Source organism: Peromyscus eremicus, chromosome 10, assembly GCF_949786415.1.
Source record: "Peromyscus eremicus chromosome 10, PerEre_H2_v1, whole genome shotgun sequence".
NCBI classification, from domain to species: Eukaryota; Metazoa; Chordata; class Mammalia; order Rodentia; family Cricetidae; genus Peromyscus; species Peromyscus eremicus.
This window is the reverse complement of record NC_081426.1, coordinates 58,617,505-58,641,406: the sequence shown is the minus strand read 5'-3', so window position 1 is coordinate 58,641,406 and position 23,902 is coordinate 58,617,505.

Here is a 23,902-nt window from a genome sequence, read left to right as displayed (position 1 = left end):
CTAGTGTTGGTTGGGAAAATGTGTCATATGATATGGCAAATGCACCTGTTTAAATAGCTGTGAAACTGTCCAGGAGGTCTGCCCAGAGTTTAGCATATTGTGTGTGTGTGAAAAATATAAAAAATTAAAAAAACCCACAACAATAAAACAAAACAAACAAAAAACAACAACAACAACAAAAAAGCTCATTCCCAATAGAAAATGAGTTCCAAGTGTGCTTTCCAATGGCAGTAGCTGAAGCCACATGTGTCTGTACAGGCCTATAATGCCAGCACTTGGGAGGTAGAGGCAGGAGGATCAGGCTTTGCTTATGAATGCCTGGCCTTAGCTTGGCTTGTTTCTAGTCAGCTTTTATAACTAAAAGTATCCCGTTTCTCTTTAACTACATTTTGCCTCTGGGCTTTTTCACCTTTATTCTATATATCTTTCTTTCCTTTTTACTCTGTGGCTGGCTGTGTGGCTAGACCCTGGCATCCTCCTCTCCTTCTCCTGCTCCTGCTCCTCGCTCTTTGCTGTTCCTCTCAAGCCTAGTGTCTCCTATTTATTCTCTGCCTGGCAGCCCCACCTGTCCTTTCTCCTGCCTTGCTATTGGCCATTGAGCTCTTTATTAGACCAATCAGGTGTTTAGACAGGCAAAGTAACACAGCTTTACAGAGTAAACAAATGCAACATAAAAGAATGCAACACATCTTTGCACCACTAAACAGATGTTCCACAGCATAAACAAATATAACACATCTTAAACCAATACTCCACAACAATGTAGGTCATGAGCTTGGCAACCAACACCTTCCCTTATTGAGCCCTCTCACCAGCCTCAATATTGTTTTGTTTTGTTTTTGTTTTTGTTTTTTGTTTTTTTTCAAGACAGGGTTTCTCTGTGCAGTTTTGGTGCCTATTCTGGATCTCGCTCTGTAGACCAGGCTGGCCTCAAATTCACTGAGATCTGCCTGGCTTTGCCTCCCGAGTGCTGGGATTAAAGGTGTGCACCACCACCTCCCGGCTTAAGTTTTATTAGTGAAGTATCCTTAATGTTGATTAGTACAGTCTGGTACTTGTAAGTAATTGCCGGTCCTCCATTTTCTGAATGTATTCAGGCAAAAGACCAGGAACCTGACCACTCATTTTTTATCTCAGATGTAAATGAATGACAAAAATAGAAATTGCAGACTTGGTGAAAATATTTGCTGACATTTCATGCAGTGTTTCAGAGATGGAGGTATATCCCGTTTCCAGTCGGTCACTGTTCCATCTGGGGGTGCCGGGATAGCTAGAAAAGAAAGTCAAATATTCCTCTGGTCAATTTATGTGTCAGCGGACAAGATGACTGGCGGGGGGTGGGGGTGGGGTGGTATAAAAGTGCTTGCTGAGTGAGTCTAACAGCCTGAAAGTCTATCCTCAGAATGAGAGTAAAGATGGAAAGAGAGAACCATCTCCTCAAAGTTCTCTGACCTCCACATAGACGCCTCCTTCCCCCGACACATAGCACACATACAATAATAATAAATACAATTTAACTTTTTGTTTCTGTTTTTGTTTTTGTGAGACAGGGTTTCTCTGTGTAACCGCTTGGCTGTGCTGGAACTCTTCTTGTAGACCAGGCTAGAATCAGACTCACAGAGATCTATCTGCCTCTTGCTCCCGAGTGCTGGGATTAAAGCCGTGTGCCACTACACCTGGCACAATTTAACATTAACAAAAACAATATGTATTGAGAGTGGAGTACGTAGCTAATGGGTGGAGTGTTGTGGGATATTTGTACACTGTGAAAATGTATTCCTTTAATTGGTATAATAAAAAGCTGAACGGCCAATAGCTAGGCAGGAGAGACAGAAGAGAGAGGAAGAGGATAAACAAGGTTCTCAGGAGACACCAGGGAGATGCAGACTAAGTTGGAGACACAGAATGGTAGGATGTAGATTAATATAAATAGGCTAATTTAAGTTATCAGAGCTAGTGGGACAAGCCTAAGCTAAGGCTGAGCTTTCATAATTAATAATAAGTCTCTGTGTTGTTATTTGTGAGCTGGTGGCTCAAATAAAAATCTGACTACAGTGGAGCATGTGATAAGCATATATGAAGTCTTGGGTTCAATCCCTAGCTCCTCCTCCAACCCAACTTTTAAAAAAGATTAATTTTTGTATTTGGGTGTGTGTGTGTGTGTGTGTGTGTGTGTGTGTGTGTTTGTGTGTGTGTGTGTGTGAATGTATGCACATGGGTGCCCTTAGGATCCAGAGGAAGGCTAGAATTATTGGCAGCTGTGAGCTGCCCAATGTGGTGCTGGGAACTGAACTCTGGTCTTCTGTAAAAGCAGAAAGTTCCCTTAACTGCTGAAGCATCTCTCCATACCCTTCCTGTCCCAACAAAACTCACTGCCTCTAAATGAGCACCTGCATTTTAAGTTAAAACCTAACTGACTTTCTCCAGTTTTAGAAAAAAATGAAAGATGGTCTTTGTTCTGAGTTTTCCCCAATGGTGAAGACCTCTCGTTTTTTTTTTTTTTTTTTTTTTTCAGAAATTATTTTGAATATCAAAAACTGGAGCCAGTAGGCTACCTTAGCATTCTGAAATTCTCTGTGGTGCAGAACCAGGCCACCTTGAAATATTGGTGGTATTTGGTTTTACAGAAAAGAACAAAAAGAAAGGAAGTCCATCTTCAATGCGGTTGGACAACACTGGGTCTTTAGAGCAGGGTAAGGGGTCAGCCCGGCAGAGCGCCGGGGTAGCGACCACATAGCATGGCTTCTGATTCAGTTACTGATGCTCCTGGCTGTGTTTGCTTCTGTGACTCATCCGGGTCAAGCAGGGGGCAGGATATAGGGAGATGGTGCTGGAGGAAATGGCGTGTAGCTATTAATATGCTTTGCTAAAATTATTATTGATTTTATATGCTTAAATACATAGTCTATCTGTAAATTTTCAATAACCAAGGCTGGAGAGACGGCCCAGTGACTAAGAGCACTGGCTGCTCTTCCAGAGAAACAGGGTCTGATTCCCAGCGCCCACAGGGTAGCTCACAACTGTCTGTAAACCCAGAACCAGAGGCTCTGATGGGCTCTGGCCTCTGCAGATACCAGGCATGCAAGTGGTAGACAGACATACCCACAGGCAAGACACTCAGACACAGAAAATAAATGAGTCTTTAAAATAAAAAAGTAGAAAATTCCAAATAATTTTATAATAGGACACGAGGTTCTTCCATTTATTGGACAGATGAATTGGTTAAAATGAACCACGTGTGATAGTTCAATTAGAAATAAAAATTCATGATACTTATAGTCATTTACAACTATAATCTCAAGATTATAATCTCGTGAGCCAGAGAGTGGCTCGTGCCCATAATGCTAACACTTTGGAGATCGAGGCAGGAGGATTGCAATGAGTGATGGCTAGCCTGGACTACAGTGAGATCCTACCTCAAAAACAAGAGAAAAAAAAACAATAACCCTATAATCTCAAGAGGAATAATAAATCAGCAAGAGAAAATGTACATAGTATGAGTATTCAACAAATCTTCCTATTCAACTAATAACGAATTCCAATTTTTACTCTTATCAAAGTAGTTACTATCTAGGCTAGGGATGTAGCTTAGTGATAAAGTGCTTGTCTCAATACACAAGAACTGGGTTTGATCCCCAACATTACACACACACACACACACACACACACACACACACACACACAAATAAAATCATTTTTAAAAGAAAGTTTTAGATCAATAGTTTCTTACATTTCCCTAATTACAATCTCCTTAGTAATTTCAACACATCTTTACTTCATTTGGACATTTATTATTTATTGAGAAAATTAGTCATGGAGAAAAGTCGTTATCAGCATTAATTTATAATCTGTTAATTAATGACACTGTTAATAATTAACAATTGTTAATTAACAATATAATATTGTAAAGCAGAATAGTTATGTATGAGGCATGTCTAGTCTTCTGCTTACAGACAGAGTATATTACCTAATGTTCTTTTGGTTACAATAACAGAAATAGAACCTGATCAGAATAGATTACAAGTAGCTAAGCATAGTGATAGTTTCCTGAGACTGAGGCAGGAAGATAGTATTTTGATGCCAGCCTGGGCTACATAATGAGTTTCAGGTCAACCTGGGCTACATGACAAGCCCCTGACTCTTGGGGTATAGCTTGGTGATAGCACATATACATAGTATGCATAAGACCTTGGGTTTCAAAGACCCCCAAACAACATAAAAAGTCTTCAAGTAAGAGTTGAACACGGATTCTTGGGAGTGGAAGGTCACGGTTATGTTGAAAGCCATGAATGTCGTCCAAGCCCCCGGACTCTCAGTTCAACAGTCCAGATTTCCTTTGGCAGAGAAACCGATGGACTCATTTCAAGTACGTTATTCCTCTGAGACCAGCCCAGGCCTGAGAGGCAGTTCACAGGAGACCCATGTAACTGCTGGAGGCCACTCCAGGGATCCCACCTGGGTTCAGTGTCTCCATTTATTTATTTATTTATTTATTTGCCTTCCTGAATGAATCCCTCTGAGTAGGGACTCAAAACTGTCCTTTTGCTGGAGGGCTGGCTCAAACTGGCATTTCCCAAACTTGGGATTCCCTGTCTCCTGTCCTGACACTGATCCCTCATTTGCCCATTCTGCATGTATGCTCAAATTAAGAGGGGACTATTATTTCATTTTCTGTGGCAGAAAACTATACAGTGGAGAAACTTCCTTCTGAGAGATGACAAACCCAGAGAGACAAAGCAATCAATTGGGTGTTTTTAAAAATAAATAATAAGCCGGGCGGTGGTGGCGCACGCCTTTAATCCCAGCACTTGGGAGGCAGAGCCAGGCGGATCTCTGTGAGTTCGAGGCCAGCCTGGGCTACCAAGTGAGTTCCAGGAAAGGTGCAAAGCTACACAGAGAAACCCTGTCTCGAAAAACCAAAAAAATAAATAAATAAAATAAAATAAATAAATAAATAAATAAATAAATAAATAAATAAATAAATAATAAGATAAAATAGAGGAACAACTTAGGGGTAAGACCTGAACTCAATGTAGATAGCACCATCCCATAGGCTGGCAGCTGGATGGGGTACAGGGGCAAAAAGGCTGTGCTCGGGGGGCACAGGCATTCTTTCTCGGCTGCCTGGCTGCTCCCCCAGGTCCAGCCACAATCGCCTGAAATCGCAAGCAGAGTAAATCCATCTCCCTTAAGTGGTTTGTGTCAGATGTCAGATATTTTGGTACAGTGATGGAAACTCCATCTAAAACAGAAGATGATTCCTCTTGAACTGGCATTTATATGGCAAGCCCAACTCACCAATCCCCCAATATTAGATGTGGAGTGAATACTATCGATGCCCTGCCCAGGTTCTCTTGACGTGCATGCATGCAATCCTGCCACCCAGTCAGAGTGTTGGCTCCTAATAGCTCAGACCTACTCCCTTCTGTTGAAACTACCTTCAATCAAATGTGGGTCAACTCGCTCAGAAGGTTACGTCTTCTGACCAAGAGAAGATCTTTATGCTCAAAACATCAAAACTTGGCACCTGCGGTGGCACACACCTGTAACCCCAGGAGACAGTAGGGAGGATTGCCATGAGTTCAAAGCCAGCTTGGTCTACATAGTGATTTCCAGGTCAGTCAGGGCTACCCAATGAGACCCTGTATCAAGAAACAAAAATGTGATATTTGTGCACACATGAGTGCACACAAATTACAAGTAAGTGTAATTTAAAAATTAAAACAAAAATGGAGAGAGAAGGGAGTGAGAGAGGGTAAAGGGATTCATGTGATCAAAGTGCATTATACACAAGTATGATACTATTAAAAAAAAAACAAAAGTAGAAACATCTGTACTTTTTCCTGCTGACCCCAATGGATTGCTTTGCTAGAGACACCGTAACAAAATACCAGAGTCTGGGTTGCTTAAACAGAATAAGTATGTTTGTATGTTCATAGAATGTGTGTGGAGGTCAGAGGAGAACTTCTGGAAGTCAGTCCTCTCCTTCCACCAAGTGGGTTTCGGGACTTGATTTGGAGGTAATGCTGAGCCAACTAGCTAGCCTGATTATACAGTTGTTTTTGTTTTTGTTTTTTTTTTTTTTTTTTTTTTGGTTTTTCGAGACAGGGTTTCTCTGTGTAGCTTTGCGCCTTTCCTGGGACTCACTTGGTAGCCCAGGCTGGCCTCGAACTCACAGAGATCCGCCTGGCTCTGCCTCCCGAGTGCTGGGATGAAAGGCGTGTGCCACCACCGCCCTATACAGTTGTTGTTGTACTAAGATTTATTTATTTTACTTTGTGTGTGTGAATGTTTTACCTGCATACATGTATTTGTACCACGTGTATGCCTGGTGCCTGCAGAAGAGGTCAGAAGAAGGGGGTGGATCCCCTGGAACTAGAGGTACAGGCCATGAGTGTTGGGAATGGAACCTGGGTCACCTGCAAGAGCATATGTGCTCTTAACCACTGAACCGTCTCTCCATCCCCTGCATACAGTTCTGATGACTTGGAGTTGACTCTTAAACTCCAAACAAGCACTGATTTCAGAGCTTCACTCTGCCCGGGAACACCGACTGGCAGAACCTCTTCAGTTGGCTGCTCCTTCTGATGTTCCGGGCTTAGCAAACCAAGGCTGCTGGGTGGTTGCTTTTGCATCTGTGGGATCTTCCTGTAGTGGATGCTCACGATCAGATGGGGCAGTTCATTTGTCATCCAAATTAGCAATAAGCAAGCAAATACTGTATGCACGTCTGGCTTCATCGAAATTCTCCCTGTATGTGACATGATATCAGTTCTTATAAGCTAAATGCCATCAATCATGAGAAGAAAGTAGGGAAAGTGTTATGTTATTTAATGAATGCTGGAATAGAATCAAATCTTATCTGGAAACAAAAAAAAAAATCGAGTTTTATCAAACTTCCATTCAAGTTAGATTAAGATTCAAAACAAAACAAAAAATATGAACTCTCAGCTCAAAGATAAAATTTCCAAAAACTGATAAGCTTTTGCCAGCAAGGCTGGGAACAGGCTGTCCTGCTTTCTGGGTATAATGCACACATCTACTTATAATGCATGTATCTATATATAATGCATGTATCTATATATAATGTATACATCTATATATAAAGCTAACATAGAAAAACTATAATTACACCTTATAGCTTTTTACAAAGTGAATTTTAATCTGGTATTGCATGTCTTTTTTCTTTTCTTTTTAAAAGCATGCTTTATTTTATGCATGGCAATACAATTTACATATTAAATAACACCTGTAGGCGGAGTTTTTCATCAGGACTGCTGGCTCCTCAAATAACCGTGCAGAGGCTTATTATTAATTATAAATGATTGGACACTAGCTTAGGCTTGTTACTAACTAGCTCTTTTAACTTAAATTAACCCATATTTCTTATCTACACTCTACTACATGGCAGTACCTTTTTTCAGCATAGCATATCATCTCTTGCTTCCTCTGCGTCTGGCTGGTAACTCTGCCCTCCTTCCTCTCTGCAATCTCCTTTTGTCCTCAAGTCCCACCTAACTTCTACCTGCCTAGCTATTGGCCATTAGCCCTTCATTAAACCAATGAGAGCAACAAATATTCACAGTATACAAAAAGATTGTTCCACAGCAAACACCATAAAAGAATGATTTGATATTGTTTTAAATAGAAGAAAAATGGAAAATTTCAAATTATAAGACATCCTCCCTCAGAAAAAAATTATTTTTTTAAATTTCTTTTTTTAAATTTATTTATTATTCTTTTATATACATTAGTGTTTTGCCTGCATGTATGTCTGTGTGAGGGTGTCAGATCTTGGAGTTACAAACAGTTGTTAGCTGCCATGTGGGTGCTGGGAATTGAACTCAGGATCCCTAGAAGAGCAGCCAGTGCTCTTAACCTCTGAGCCATCTCTCTAACCCCTAAATTTCTTTTTCTAAGTGTGTCAATGTGACAAGAGATGTCTAATGCCCTTCACACTGATAACCAATGGAATTAAAAAGAAAGGTCGCCGGGCGGTGGTGGCGCACGCCTTTAATCCCAGCACTCAGGAGGCAGAGCCAGGCGGATCTCTGTGAGTTCCAGGCCAGCCTGGGCTACCAAGTGAGTTCCAGGAAAGGCGCAAAGCTACACAGAGAAACCCTGTCTCAAAAAAAAAAAAAAAAAAAAAAGATGCAAAAAAAAAAAAAAAAAAAAGATGCAAAAAAAAAAAAAAGAAAGGTCAATGTTTGAAATCACTGACTCAAAGCAATAACACATGTTGGAATATTTGGAAAGTAGATGAACCTGTGAAGTATACTATTAGGCAAGGTGACCCAAACTCAGAAAGAAAACAAAAACAAAAAAACAAGCAAACAAAAGAAACAAGTTCTCCCACCTGAAGATCCTAGCCTATAATTTATACGTGTATGTATATAGACAGCCACTAAGCATAGGTAAAGTCTAGAATTTAGTAAGGAGACCTGAGAAGACTTAACAAAGGAAGAACCAAGTGTAAGCCAAAGCTACATGGGTCATGAAGGAGGATATAAAGCTACTTTTCCCCCTAGTTTCAACTCCCTCATAGTTAGTTTTGTTTGATTTTGTTCTTCATGGTAGATATGTGAATTCAACTTTCTAGGTATTAAAGAGTCAAGAACCATTTTTGCATTCCAAAAGAATCCAACATGAGCTATTTCTTTGAGGTAGTGATTGCGAACATTGGCCCAGGCTGCCCTCAAACTCTCTTCGTAGCTGATGATGACTTTGAACTGCTGACCCTCCAGAGTACTGAGGTTACAGGTGTGCATCACCATGCCTAGTTTGGTCTTGCAGCTTTTCATTCCCTCTCAGTCTTTTTTTTTCCCCCCACAAAATAAACAGAGCTCTTTCTATTCTGCTACATGAAATCACTCTTGTAGCATCAAATTATCACACAAATAAAAAAGAAGAAATAAAACAGTATAAAGTACCTTACCCGGAATGACCAATGATAAGTATTAATCCAGAGAAGGAATGTCTTCAGCTAGTACATGTCCTGGCAGCCCCTGGGCTTTCCCAGGCAAAAGTACAGGCTGCTTCTCAGCAGGACAATGCATGCTGGAGCTGCGGTGTTGTCCAATGCAGGTAGTAGGTAGTCATTGGCTGACTCCAGCATTTGCTGGTTGACTGCACTGTTGGCTGGAAACACATGTACACAGTTGCCTCTGGCTTCTGAACAGGAAGAACTTTGCTGAACCTGATGAGAGCATCATCAGAATGAAAGTGCCAGAAGTCCTTGTTCAAAGCTGACAAGTTCCCACCTGTGCTGTGTCCCGGGCTGTTAGATAGGGTTCACATCCACAGGGAAAGCTCTTTATTGTTATCTTTATTTTATTTATTTATTATTATTATTTTTTGCTGTTTTGATGATTAGGTACTGACATATTGTTAAGAATGTAAATTGGGCTGGGTGGTAGTAGTTAGTGCATACCTTTAATCCCAGCACTCAGGAGGCAGAGACAGGTGGATTTCTGAAAGTTTGAGGCCAGCCTGGTCAATAGAGCAAGTTCCAGGACAGCCAGAGACTATTACATAGAGAAACCCTGTCTCAAAAACAAAACAAACAAACAAAACAAACAAACAAACAAAAAAAAGTAAATTGGTACAATATCAAGGAAGGAAATACATATACAACCACAAATTTCTTTTTCTTTTCTCTTGGTTTTGTTTCATTTTTCCGTCATTGTTACCCCACCCCATTCTCTCTCTTCTTTTTTTTCTCTCTGAAGATACATATTATATGAAAACCAAGTATGGTGGTACCTGCCTGTAATCTCAGCACTCATGAGACAGATGCGAGAGGATCAGCAGTTCAAGTCCAACCTGGGCTACATATCAAGTTTGAGTCTACCTTAGAATCCCATCTAAACAAACAAACCAACCAGAGAGAAAGGCGCGAGAGAACATCACAGAATAAGAAGGACGCTGTAATGACTCATTCTGGTGCCCCTCAGCAGTTCTAAAGAAAATGATGATGAAGAAGGCTGGAGACACAGCTCATGGTAGAGGACTTGCCTAGCATGTGCAGGGCCCTGGGTTTAATTCTTAGCACCACAGCAAACTACGGTGGGAAGATGTATTCGCTCAGCCAACACTTACCACAGTTCTGTTCTCACCACTGTAAACACTTTGATTCAATCCACACACCTACCCAGTAGGTCGATGCTTAAACTGGAGCACTGAGAAGTTAAGCAATTTGCCCAAAGTCACAGAGACAGACAATGTCTGAGGTGGGACTTGAACCCTAACAGAGTGACTCCAGAGTTTAACCTCTTTACAGATGTGACATTGCCTTCCACGATGGAAAAACCATAGCTCTGGGGGTACGGATGCAGCTCGGTTGGTAGCATGCTTGCCCCGCAGGCATGAAACTCTGGGTTCCATGACCAGCACTGTTGCATGCATGCAACCCCAGCACTTGGGAGGCAAACATAAAGGCCAAGGTCATCCTCAGCTCCATAGTGGGTCAGCCTGGTCTACATGGGACCCTGTCCCCAAAAGGAGTCAAACAACAACAGCAAAACCACACACTCATAAAAAAAAAAAAAAAGATAGTAATAACTGTTTAGAGGGTCTGGGGTGCAGATTAGTGACAGTGAACTTGCCCAGCACCTCGGGTTCTTAGCTCCCCAAATGCAAAATAATAATTGCCATAGATAACCCCAAGTCTGGGTATATATTTAATTAGTTTGGTGGTGCTGCTTTCAGGCAGAGTCTTATGACTTTGGCTTTCTGGTCACCCTGCCTTCACCTCTCAAGTACCCTGCTTTTCGCTGTCATTTTTAACGTGTGTACGTGTGTACATATATGCAAATGCACATATGGATGGCAGAAGTCAATGCCCTATAATTTCTCTCCCTCTTATTATTAGAGAAAGAGTCTCTCATTGACCTTACGGCTGACATGTCGGCTAGACTGACTGGCCAGCAAGCCTCCAGGACCCAACTGTCTCTGCCCAACCCATGCTGGGGTTACAGGCATGCACTGCTGTGCCCCAGGGTTTTTGTTTGTTTGTTTGTTTTTGTTTGTTTGTTTTTTGTTTTCTTAACCTGGGTTCTGGCCATCTTAACTCCGGTCCTCATGCTGGCACAGCAAGCCCTTTACCCAGTGAGCATCTCTCCAGCCCCTCATTATGTAACTAGCTAGACCTCATTGCTCTCCTGCCTCCGTCTTTTGAACTCAGGGTTTGACAGTGACCAGAATTCAGAGACATTTGAAGGATACGGACTGGATGTGTAGTTGGAGTTGCTGGTGCAAAGATGGAGGGAAGGAATGTGGGCACCCTTAGAGAGCCCGGAAAGGCCCCTGACTGATAGCCAGCAAGGAGACGGGAACCTTGGTCCTACCCTTTAAAGGATGATAATTCTCCTGACACGAACACCCTGAGAAGAGCTCTGGGTGAGAGCTGTAGCTGTCAACAGACGACCAACCCTTGCCTCAGCACCGAGCTCAGCAAAGCCCACTGAAACTTCTGAGCTCCAAGGCTGAGGAGATACACAGGTGTTGCTCCCATCCTGTCTGTGATAACTTGTGACACAGCAGTGCCACACTGCTGCAGCCTTAGTCCTGCCACGGAGACAGAAAGTGTGGCTCAAATAACTGGTTAGAACCGTCCCGTGAATGTGGTAAGGGTGGGATTTGACGCAGATAGAAATTCCTGCCCACATCGCTAGCAAATGAGCAAAGAGAAATAAAGCGCTCCCTGCCTGAAAAAGGGGTGACTCAGATTCCTACTTATTTTTAGACACCAACATGAAACTGTCCTGCGTGAGGTTTTCTGCAAGGATGGCGATCTGTGGGAGTGGCCATGTCGGCTTAAAGTATGTGACAGGCCTCCCTTTTTAATAAAGCGCCAGGTGACTGGTTGTCTACACACTCGGAGCTGAGTGGGTTTAGGTAGATTAGCAGGAAGAAGCAGTTAGGGAACACAAATGCCAGGGCCTTATTCACACACGAAAACACAAACACACCCAACAAAGCCCTCTCGCCAGGCCTAGCTGTGCTGATCTTGGGCTCCACAGAGACCTGTCAGCATTAAAAGGGAGGAGCAGTTAGGGAGCTTGTCATCCCCAGCTTCCCCCACCCACTTCTGTGACATTTCCTCCTTGCGGCTTACTGCCCTCCACTCACATGGCCTCCTTAAGTAGCCAGGCCGTACTAACCCAAGCATGGCAGGAACCTTGTCCTTGAGTTTCTGCCCTGCCTTCAGATCTCTCCTCAAGAGGCACTTCCTTTCTTTAAGAGTCAGGGTGTGTAGCCTACAGATAGTGCTCCCTGCCTGTCTTTAGCACTTCACCCTGTTTTTAATATGTGTGAGGGTTGGGGAGGGTGGTGCCAATGTATACACCCATGAGTGCCCATGTGTGCAGGTCAGAGAATAAGGTTGGCACCTCCCTCTATCCTCCACGTAGTTTTTGAGACGGCTTCTCTCACGGAACCTAGAGCTCACCGCTTTGACTAGACTAGTGCCCGGTGAGCCCCAGATCCTCCGGTCTCCTCATCCTAGCACAGGAATCGCAGATGCTTTCTCAGTGGGTGCTCGGGTCCTCTCTCTACTCACTGAGCCGTCGCTCCAGCCCTGTCTTCTTCTTCTTCTTCTTCTTCTTCTTCTTCTTCTTCTTCTTCTTCTTCTTCTTCTTCTTCTTCTTCTTCTTCTTCTTCTTCTTCTTTTTGCAATGCTCTGCTGCTGAGCTGTGTCCCCAGCTCCCTGACTAACTTTTCTCCCCTAGCACCTTGGCAACCTGATATGCTTACGTACAAAAATGTACAGAGGCTAAAGGTATAACCTAAAGGAGCCAAGCTTTTTGGCATGTGTGAGACCCCAAGCTTCATCCCCAGCACCAAAAGATACATATATTTGTTATCAGTTAGGACAGCAGAGAGACACTGTGTGTGTGTGTGTGTGTGTGTGTGTGTGTGTGTGTGTGTGTGTATTTGTGTGTGTGTGGGTGCATGCATGCACTTTTTTGATACTGGATCTCATTATATTCCCTTCTGATCTCAGACTCCTGTCAAGGGTTCAAGAGCTCTTCCCGCCTCGGCCTCCTTTTAGCCGAAGCTATAGGCACAGGTCTCCACACCCACCTTTCCTGTTTTCTTCATCATCGAACCTGCCGGGTCCAGAACAATTCCCAGCTCATAGTAGGGGATCAGGAGACACTGAATGAGGAAATGACTCAGAAACAAACAAAAAAAGCCTTTGTATCTCTTCAGTTCATTCACTCTGAACATCCTTCTGCCTCTCCTCTCCCCTCCCCTCCTCCACTTCCTTTTTTTTTTTTTTTGCAGTATTTGCTAACAAGTCCAAAGTAGAAAAGCTCCTTTGCTTGCTTGCATTTATAAAATTCAGATGATCATGATGCTACAGGAATGAAGTTCCTTTTTGCCTTTAGCAGTCACAAAACGGAGCGGTCCAGACAGCTTATCTTGCTGGGGGAATGATGATGGGTCCTGTGTAAAGTGGCTGGAGCAGTAGGTCTGGAGATTTCTTCCTGTACTCCAGCTCTTTGAGACTAGAACCCAGTTGGTAGGAAATATTGGTTTTAGCTCTATATTAAATATACACTAGGTGTGTATATCTAGGAAGTCCTGTAGACATACCCATACCCCAGGCCTTCAGATAAACTAAACTCTCTGATGTCCCTCTGAGGTCAGAGCTCAGCTCTTTGAAGGAACTGAGTAGGAACCAGCTTGGCTAACATCCTGGTACTTGTGAACCCTTACTTACCTCCGTTCTTTAAGACATGGATCCACCTGTTCTTCAATAGGATGAGGCTTAAGACTAAAATACTGGTCTAAAAATATTTTCAGAGCACTTTCTGTTTTTCTTTTTCTTTTTTTTTTTTAAATTTAACTTCTTTATTGACTCTTTAGGAGTTTCATGTCATGAACCCCAATTCTACTCACCTCCCGGTCCTCCCATATTCTCCCCTCACTCTGCAGCATCCCCTCACAAAAGAAACTTTAAAAAAAATCAGCTGGGCGGTGGTGGCACATGCCTTTAATCCCAGCACTCAGGAGGCAGAGGCAGGTGAATCTCTATGAGTTCAAGGCCAGCCTGGTCTACAAAGTAAGTACCATGACAGGCTCCAAAGCTACACAGAGAAACCCTGTCTTGAAAAACAAAACAAAACAAAACAAAAAAATCAAAACAAATCAAAGCAAACAAACAAACAAACAAACAACAACAAAACCCTCTTTGCTTCTCCTTCTTTCCCGCCTCCCTGACACCTCTTCATTGGTCCTGGTGGCATTTGGAACCCCGGTGTGCCACACAGTGTACTCTTTGGTTCAATCGGCTTTACTTGCGAATGTTCACTGCAATGAGTCACTGGTCTGGTTCAGGGCCTCTGGTTTCTGGCACACCATCCTCATGGGATCCTCACCAGAACTCCTCTGGGACATCCTCTGGCCGTCCTGAGTCATGGAGACCCTGCGAGTACTGTTCCACAGGACCTGTCCCTTCATGAGCTCCAGCAGGTCCTAGATGGGGTGGATGTTAGGGTGGGTCAACCCAAGGCCCGGCTGTCAGTCTAGGCCTTGGGGCCACCTGCCTCAGGCCGGGGTGCAAAGTCAGCTCCCCTAGGCCCAAGCCCTCAGGATTGGCTCACTCTCAACTGTGGTGAGGGCTGGGGCCAACTCTCTTTCTGCCATGTCCAGGGACGGGCAAGGCCAGCTTTCCTTGGGCCAGTGAAAGGCACAACCTGCTCATCATGGCCCTATGATTTCATCTTAAGTGGTTTCTATGGGCCCCTGAGGAGACACAGGTCACAGACCTCAGCTGCAGCTGGACCACAGACCCGGACATGGCCCTAGGCATCAGCATCCTGGCTCTGGGTGGAAGCAGTGGCTGTTCAGGTTGGAATGGTTCTGACGGCAACATGGCCCCTGGGCTTCTATGTGACCTTTGGTGGCAATACAGGACCTGGACTTTAGCACAGACCCCAGTTGCAGTAGGGCAACAGACCCAGACATGGTCCTCGGCAGGATATCACCATTGGCCCAGTGCAGGCCACTCAAATCGGCACGGGCCCCAGCAGGAATGTGGCTCTTGGACACCAACATGGCCCTAGACCTCGGGCGTCTGCACGGCCTTCAGTGGTAACAGGAGCCTCTGACATCAACACAGACCCTGGCTGAAGTAGGGCCACGGACCCAGACATGGCCCTCAGCTGCAGCTCTGGCCTGGACGTCACCATGGCATTGGTAACAGTTCAGGCCACTCAGATCTGCATGAACCCAGCTCCATCGTGGCCCTCGGACACCAACCTGGACTCAGGAGGCTGACCTGACCCTGGGCATCCTCACAGCCCTCGGTGGCAACAGAAGCCACCTACATAAGTCCAGACCCTGGCTGTTATAGGGACACAGACCTGGACATGGTCCTTGGCAGCAGCCAGGGCCCGAATGATGCCATGGCCGCCCCCGTGGCAGCACAAGCCACACAGATCTGTATGGTCCCTGCTGCAGCATAGCACCCAGACTCCAACAAGGCCACAGGCTGTGGCCCAGATCCTGGGCCTCTGTATGGGCCCTAGTGGCAACCTGGGCCACAGACTTCAACACAGATCCCACCTGCAGCTGGACTACAGACCCAGATGTGGTCTCAGACAACAACTCAGCTCAGTCAACATCCTGGCTACAGGTAGAAGCCCTGGCCACTCAGTTCAGAGCACTTTCTATGTACCATCTGCTGGGAACACACCCTCCCACATTCAAAAGAGATCATAAACTAAAAAATAAATCAAGGCCAGCAAGGTATGGTGATATAATTAAAATATGAATTAGGTATGATGGCACATACCTATAAGCCCAGCTCTTAGGAGGTGAGGCAGGAGGATTGCAATGAGTTTGAAATCAGCTTTGGCTACATGGTGAGTTCCAGGCCAGTTGGGGCAACAGAGTGAGACCTTGTCTCTAAGGAAGGGAGGGAGGGAGGAAGAAAGGGAGGCAGGGAGGAAAGGAGATGTTTTTCATTGCGGTTCTAAAATGTATTGATTTATTTTTTATGTGCATTGGTATTTTGCCTGCACATGTACCAGTGTGAAGGTGTCAGATCCCCTGGAACTGGAGTTACAGACAGCTGTGAACTGACATGTGGTTGATGGATATTGAACCTGGGTCCTCCGGAAGAGCAGCCAGTGCTCTTAACCTCCCCCCACACACACCTCCCGCCAACCCCACCCCCAGCCATCTCTCCAGGCCCGGGAAGGAGATTTGTAATCCTAGCATTGAAGAGGTAGAAGCTTGAGAATTGTGAGTTTAAGTCCAGTTTGGGCTATATAACAAAACTCTGTCTAAAAACAAAGAAAAGGAAAGAGGAGAGACAACGTGGGGAGTGGGGATGAGTAGGAATCAAAGGTTGGGGCTGTAGCTCAGTGGTAGACTGCTTACATCGGTGTTCAAGGCCCCAGGTTTGACTTCCAAAGCTGTAAGAAACACAAACAAGAAGGAAGGAACCCCACACACAGATGTAGTAGAACACCCCCATAGTCCTGGCACTCACAGGATGCAGAAGTGCGAGGATTACAAGTTGGAGGGTAGCCTGTGCTACATAGTGCACATTTTTTTTAAGATTTATTTATTTATTATGAATACAGTGTTCTGCCTGCATGTCTGTCTGCATGCCAGAGGGAGGCACCAGATCTCATTTTTAGATGGTTATGAGCCACCATGTGGGTGCTGGGAATTGAACTCAGGACCTCTGGAAGAGCAGCCACTGCTCTTAACCTCTGATCCATCCCTCCAGCCCAATAGTGCACATCTTAGGGTTTCTACTGCTGTGAAGAGATGCCATGACCATGGCAGCTCTTATAAAGGAAAACATTTAATTGGGGCTGGCTTACAGTTCAGAGGTTTAGTCCATTATTGTCATGGCAGGAAGCACGGCGGCATGCAGGCAGACGTGGTGCCGGAGAAGGAGCCGAGAGTTCTACACTTGGATCAGCTGGCAGCAGGAAGACAGAGAGAGAGAGCCTGTGGGCTTGGTTTGAGCTTCTGAAACCTCAAAGCCCGCCCCCACTGACACACTTCCTCCAACAAGGCCACACTTCCTAAGAGTGCCACTCCCTGTGAGCCTATGGGGGCCATTTTCATTCCAATCACCACAGTGCATTTCAGGGCAGTCTGGTCTTTACGACGAGACCTTGTCTTAGAGAGACAAGAAAACAAGCTACAGCCAGGCGGTGGTGGCGCACGCCTTTAATCCCAGCACTTGGGAGGCAGAGGCAGGCGGATCTCTGTGAGTTCAAGGCCAGCCTGGTCTCCAAAGCGAGTTCCAGGAAAGGCGCAAAGCTACACAGAGAAACCCTGTCTTGAAAAACCAAAAAAAAAAAAAAAAAAAAAAGAAAACAAGCTACAACAAGAACAGACAGGTCAACAAAAGTAAGGCGAAGGGGAACCCCGCACGTCGGGTGTCAGAAGTGTTTGTTCTTTTTTTTTTTTTAATGTATTTTATTATTTTTATTTTTATGTGCATTTGTGTTTTTGCCATGGGTGTCAGGGTCCCCTGAAACTGGAGTTTCAGACAGGTGTGAGCTGCCACGTGGGTGCTGGGAATTGAACTCAGGTCCATCTGGAAGAAGAGTCAGCCCTCTTAACCCCTGAGCCATCTCTCCAGCCCAAGTGTTCGTTCTTTCTGTGAGATATCAAAAGATGAAAAGATGTTCTTCTTTCAACTAATGATGGGTGCTAAAGGAGGAAATAGAGGAGCAGCACTGAGGAGGCAGAGGTAGATCTCTGTGAGTTTGAGTCCAGCCTGGGCTACAGAGTGAGTTTCAGGACAGCCAGCATTACACAGAGGAACCCTGTCTCAAAAAACCAAAAGAAGAAGACGACGACGACGACGACGAAGATGAAGAAGTAGTGGTGGTACTGGGGGCAGCAGGTAATCCCTAAGGACACGCCCTCCGAGACCCACTCTTATCAATTGGGTTCCACCTTCCAAATTTCCATTTCCTCCCAGTAGTCCATCAAACCTTGACATAGAGCCCTGGATCTGCCCAACACTTGACCTCTGAACCTGCTGCATCAGGCTAAGCCTCCCGCACGGGAGCCCTGGGGAACGTTCCCCATCCAAACCCTAACGCTACAGTTCAGAGTACTCTGAAAGCAGCTAATTAGTTTTCATAATGATTGTCCTCAGTTGTTAATTGCCTGAATCACCTTTTTACAGGCGCTGGGGAAGAGCAGGTGTCTGTAATTTGCCTAAAGCTGTAGTAAATTGTAGAACTAACAGCAGCACCAATTAATTCCTGGAGTCTCGTGCTCTGACAGTCTTTAAAAGAATATTTATTATGTGTATGTATGTGTTTGTGTGCACCCATGTGTGTGCGGGTGTTCTTGGAGGGTAGAGGGTGTTATCTCCCCTGGAATTGGGGTTATGAGTAGTTGTGAGCTGCATGATGTGGGTGCGGGGAACTGAACTCAAGTCCTCTGCAAGAACAGGAAGTGCTCAACCCCTGAGCCATCTCTAGCCCACTGCCCCCCTTATTCTTTTTGAGACAAAAAAAAAAATCAAATCTTATTATGTAGTCCTGGCTCGTCTGGAACTGACAGAGATCTAACTGCTTCTGTCTCCTTAATACTGGGAACAAAGGTGTGTGCCAGCACCCTGGGTTTCTTGGTGGTGGTGGTAATGGTGTTGGTGATTTTTACATGAGGTAGGGTCTCTTTTTGTAGCTCAAGATATCTTTGAACTCACCATCTTCCTGCCTCAGCTCTTGAGTGCTGAAATTACAGGCATGCACCCTCACATCCAGCTCTGACCCCTTTGGTTAGGAAGGGGAAACTGAACAGCATTTAAAGTGAGAGTAAGGTGTGGATTTTAAGGTTCCTAGACCCGGAGTCACGTTCTGACATTGCCTCTTACTATGTACGCGACACAGGCCCATCCATAATAAAAACATTCCTAAGACTTGGAATGAAGCTCAGTGGCAGAGCACCTGTCTAGCAAGTGTCCGGCCCTAGATGTGACTTCAGCACCAAAAGGAAGGGATACTCTGGAGCCTCAGTTTCCTTATTTACAAAATACTCTTTTTTTTTTTTTTTCCTTCGGTGGTGGTGGATTTTGTTGTTGGTTGCTGTCGTTGTTTTTGAAGCAGGGTCTAAGTAGGTAATCCTAGCCGGCCTGGAACTGGCTTTGTAGAATATTCTGGCCTCATTTGCGCAGACACCTACCTGCCCCCCACCTCTAACTCCTGAGTGCTGCTGGGATTAAAGGTGTGTGTCACTGTGTCTGACCCTTTAAAGGCTCACTTCATTATTTATTCATGTTGTGTGTGCTCAAGTGCTCATGTGAGCCTGTGCGTGGCGTGCAGGTGTGGATGGAAGCCTGAACAGGGCATCAGCCCTCCTGGCACCCTGTCATTGGTGGAGGTGAGCAGCCAGATGTGGGCAGTAGAAACTGAACTCCCGTCCTCTGGAAGAGCAGCGAGCACAGAGCCACCTCTTGACCCCTCAAACCTCCAATTGTATTTTCAACCAGTTATGTCTCTCCTGACAATAACTCAGAGACTAAAGTACACTGGGGAAAGTGGAGGGGCTGGCAAGATGGTGTGGTGGGTAAAACACTTGTCAGGCGAGGCTGGTGACCTCAGGTTGACCCCCCAAATGCATGGAAAGGTGGAAGGAGAGAAATGACTCCACAAGGCTGTCCCTCTGACCTGTACATAAGTGCTGACATGTGCATGCTTACATCTTACACACACACACACACACACACACACACACACACACACACTATTAAAACATAAAAAATATGAAATATAAATTTTTATTTTAAATAAATATTTTATTATATATGAATATACTTATTTATTCCTTTATTTAAATAATGATATCTAATACATGTATATGCATATTTATTTATTTGTTTGTTTAAATAGCTATATATAAAGGCCAGGCATGGTGGTGCATGCCTTTAATGCCTTTAATTCAACAGTCAGGAAGCAGTGGCAGGCAGATCTCCATGACTTCAAGGCCAGCCTGATCTACATATCATATTACAGGCCAACCAAGTCTACACAGTGAGACCATATCTCAAAAAAAGTAAAACAAAAAACCAAAAACATATACATGGAGGTCTGGGCAGAGTAATGCACACCTTTAATCCCAGCACTTGGGAGCAGAGGCGGGACTTCTGTGAGTCTGAGGCTAGCCTGGTCTTCATAGTGAGTTCTAGGACAAACAGGCTACATAGAGAGACACTATCTCAAAAAATAAAGATAAAAATAAATAGGAGCCAAACAGATGGCTTAGCAGTTAAGAATGCGTGCTGCTCCTCCCAGGGTACCTGAGTTCAGTTCCCAGCACCCACGTCCTGCTGCTCACAATTACTTGTAGCTCTAGCTCATGTGCAAACACACACACACACACACACACACACACACACACACACACACAGGGGGAAATTAAAAATATAAATAAATAAAACAAAAGGACATTGAAAGCTTGCTAAGAAGTATGAAATATTTCCTAGGAAAGCAAAAATCTAGAATATCATATAGGAGTTTGCTTATGCAAAAAGAACCTTTTTTATTCTAATCTTACTAACAATAAGAAATATGAACTAAGTAATCGATACAAATATCATCATTAATAAGTGTCTTAGGCTGGGAGGCAGTGGCACACGCCTTTAATCCCAGCACTGGGAGGCAGAGCCAGGCGGATCTCTGTGAGTTCAAGGCCAGCCTGGTCTACAGAGCGAGATCCAGGAAAGGCACAAAGCTACACAGAGAAACCCTGTCTCGAAAACCAAAAAAATTATGAATTAAGTGTCTTAGTTACTTTTCTGTTGTCATGACAAAACACCATTACCAAGGCAATTTTAAAAAGAAGGCCTTTAATTTAATTGGGGGGCTCATGATTCCAGAGGGTTAGCTACCATGACCGTCATGGTCATGGCAGCAGGCAGGCAGGCATGGCGATGGAGCAGTAGCTTAGAGATTCTAAGATTCACAAACAGGAAGCAGAGAGCTAACAGGAAATGGCATGGGCTTTTGAAACCTCAAAGCCTGCCCTCAGTGACCTGCCTCCTCTAACAAGGCCACATCTCCTAAAGCTTCCTAAATAATTCCACTAACTGGGATCCAAAGATTCACACGTGTGAGCCTGTGGAAACCATTCTCATTTAAACCACCACACCAAGGTATTGACATCTAGCTTATTATCTTACTCATTATTATGCTAAGACACCATGACCAAGGTAATTTCTTTTTCTTTTTCTTTTTTTTAAAGATTTATTATTTATGATGTATACAGTGTTCTGCCTGCACACCGGAAGAGGGCACCAGATCTTATTACAGATGGTTGTGAGCCACCATGTGGTTGCTGGGAATTGAACTCAGGACCTCTGGAAGAGCAGCGAGTGCTCTTAACCTCTGAGCCATCTCTCCAGCCCCGAAGGCAATTTCTTAAAGAAGGTGTTTAATTGAACTTTGTGGGGAACCAGCCCCCACATTTATTTACCCCAAGGACTCCTGAGGAATGAGGAATAAGAGACTTAGTTAGAAATAGAAGGGAGAGAAACAGAGAGAAAACACAGGATAGACTCAAGTGGGCCTGGATCCTTATCCGTCAGCCCCGACTGTCTCTGCCCTAGGGTATTTATAGAGATGCCAAGGGTGGAGCAAAAGACCTTCCCCCAGCACAGCCAGATGCAGACAGACCATCTCAGACACCTGCACTCAGGCCCATGGTCCAGTCATCCTCTCTATGCGGACCTGCTGGGTAAAGCCCCTAAGGAACCTGAAATGGGCTCCCACACAGCTTACAGTTCCAGAAAGTTAAAGTCTATGATGGCTGAGCAAAGGCATGGATGATAACAGGTAGCTGGAGAAGCAGCTCAGAACTCACATTGTGATCCACACCCGTGAGGAGAGAGAAAAACACACACACTGGGAATGCAGAGTCCTTTGAAATCTCAAAGCCCTTCCCTGGTGACACACCTCCTCCAATAAGGCCACACCTCCTAATCCTTCCCAAACAGTTCTACCATCTGGGGACCCAGTAGTCAAACATATAGCCTATGAGAGCCATTCTCATTTAAACTACCGTACCTATCCCCAAATGATGGCCCCAAACTCAACCTCACTCGCTTGAATGGTACTCCTTCCAGGACGGTGAACTTCAGTCTGTGATAAGTACCAGACACCCCAACTGTGAGACTTCTATAAAACAATGGGCTTCTGTTTTCCAATAGTGTCACGGTCATGAAGCCAATGAAGAGGCTCAGGCATCAGCTAGATGCAGTGTAAGAGCCAGGGTGGGACCACAGACAGTAGCAGAAACTGATGAAATTCAAATAAAGTTTAGAGTTCACCTAATAAACTTGTATCTAAGCCGGGCGGCGGTGGCGCACGCCTTTAATCCCAGCATTCGGCAGGCAGAGCCAGGCGGATCTCTGTGAGTTCAAGGCCAGCCTGGTCTACAGAGCAAGCTCCAGGACAGGCACCAAAACTACACAGAGAAAACCTGTCTTGAAAAACCAAACCAAAACAAACAAACAAAAAAATTGTATCTATGTTGACTTCCTGGCTTTTATCCTCAAACTATAGTTATATAAAATGTAGACATTAAGGAAAGATGGCTGAGAGAGGACTCTTTGATCAGTTTTGACTACATTTTTGCATCTCCAATTACTTAAAGGAGATCAGCGAGAGTGGGAGGGGTCAAGAGAGGGTGATGGGGTGAATATGATCAAAATACATTATAAACATGCATGAAAATGTCATGATAAAACCTATTACTATTGCTGTTATTATTGTTGTTGTTATCATTTTGAAACACATCTTGCTCTGTAGCCCAGTCAGACCTTTAAATTTCATTCATCCTACCTTAGCCTCCCAAGTGACAGCCTGGCCCAGCTTTTGGGTTTTTGACACAAGGTCTTGACCTGTAACTCAAGAGCTAGCATGAGAGATGTGTGTCCCTGAATCCAGCTAGGCATGGATTCTTCAAGCCGTAGGTAACCGCGGTAGTCTGGTGAGCAGTTCAATACCTCCACTCAGAGCCTTGGGCCTATGAAAAGGCACTTGAGACTTCGGTTTGTTTGGCCCACTGCCTTTGCCCCAGAAACCTGGAGAGAAAAAGATTCCTTTTCCAAGCCGGGGCTCAATTCTCTGTTTCAGGAGTAAGTTTCTTTTTCTCTAAACAAAAAACAGAGGCAAATGTATGCTATACAATCAGGGGGCGTGCAAAGCAGAGACCCCAGCTTCCTGGCAGAAGGGAACAGGCAAACTCACAGGCTCATGAAAGTATTGATGAGTCAACTCAACTTGAAAAGCAGAAAATACGCTAACCGGCACGACGGGGCTCGACGGGGGAGGGGAGGGAAACGAGATGTCTATTCATAAAGTCTGATTCATTTGAAAAAGAAAGTCACATGCTATCAGATTGGGATTTGTGCTCGCTGTGCCGAGCTGCAGTCCAGGGCCTCTGTGGTCTCAGGGGTGACTAAGCCATTATTTCACTCTGAACACAAAGAACTCTTGCTTCCCAAGCCCCTCACTGTAATTAATTCTTGCAAGCAGAAGATGAAGAATTGAACCTGAGAGGTCTTTGGCCACCAGCCAAGCACTCGGAGTTATTTATTTTATTTTGGTTAAGGAAATAGAGAAGAAGGCTGTGTCCACTAGGCTTCCACTACTGACTGCAGTGCAAGGAGATGATAATTATGCATTTTTCTGTTGGACAGCAGAGGGAAGTTTCATTCAAGAGACCCACGGGGATGGCACATGCCGTCTCAGCTGGTGATACGATGGTGAACGTTTAACCAGCAGCTTGGGGGGATGGAAGGGCTGGTTTTTGCAGGGTTTGTGGATTTCTGTGGTGAGACTATTGTTCTGCTCTCAGCCATGGCCAGTCCTAGGCTCCTCACTCGCCACCCTGGCACACCGTTTCACAC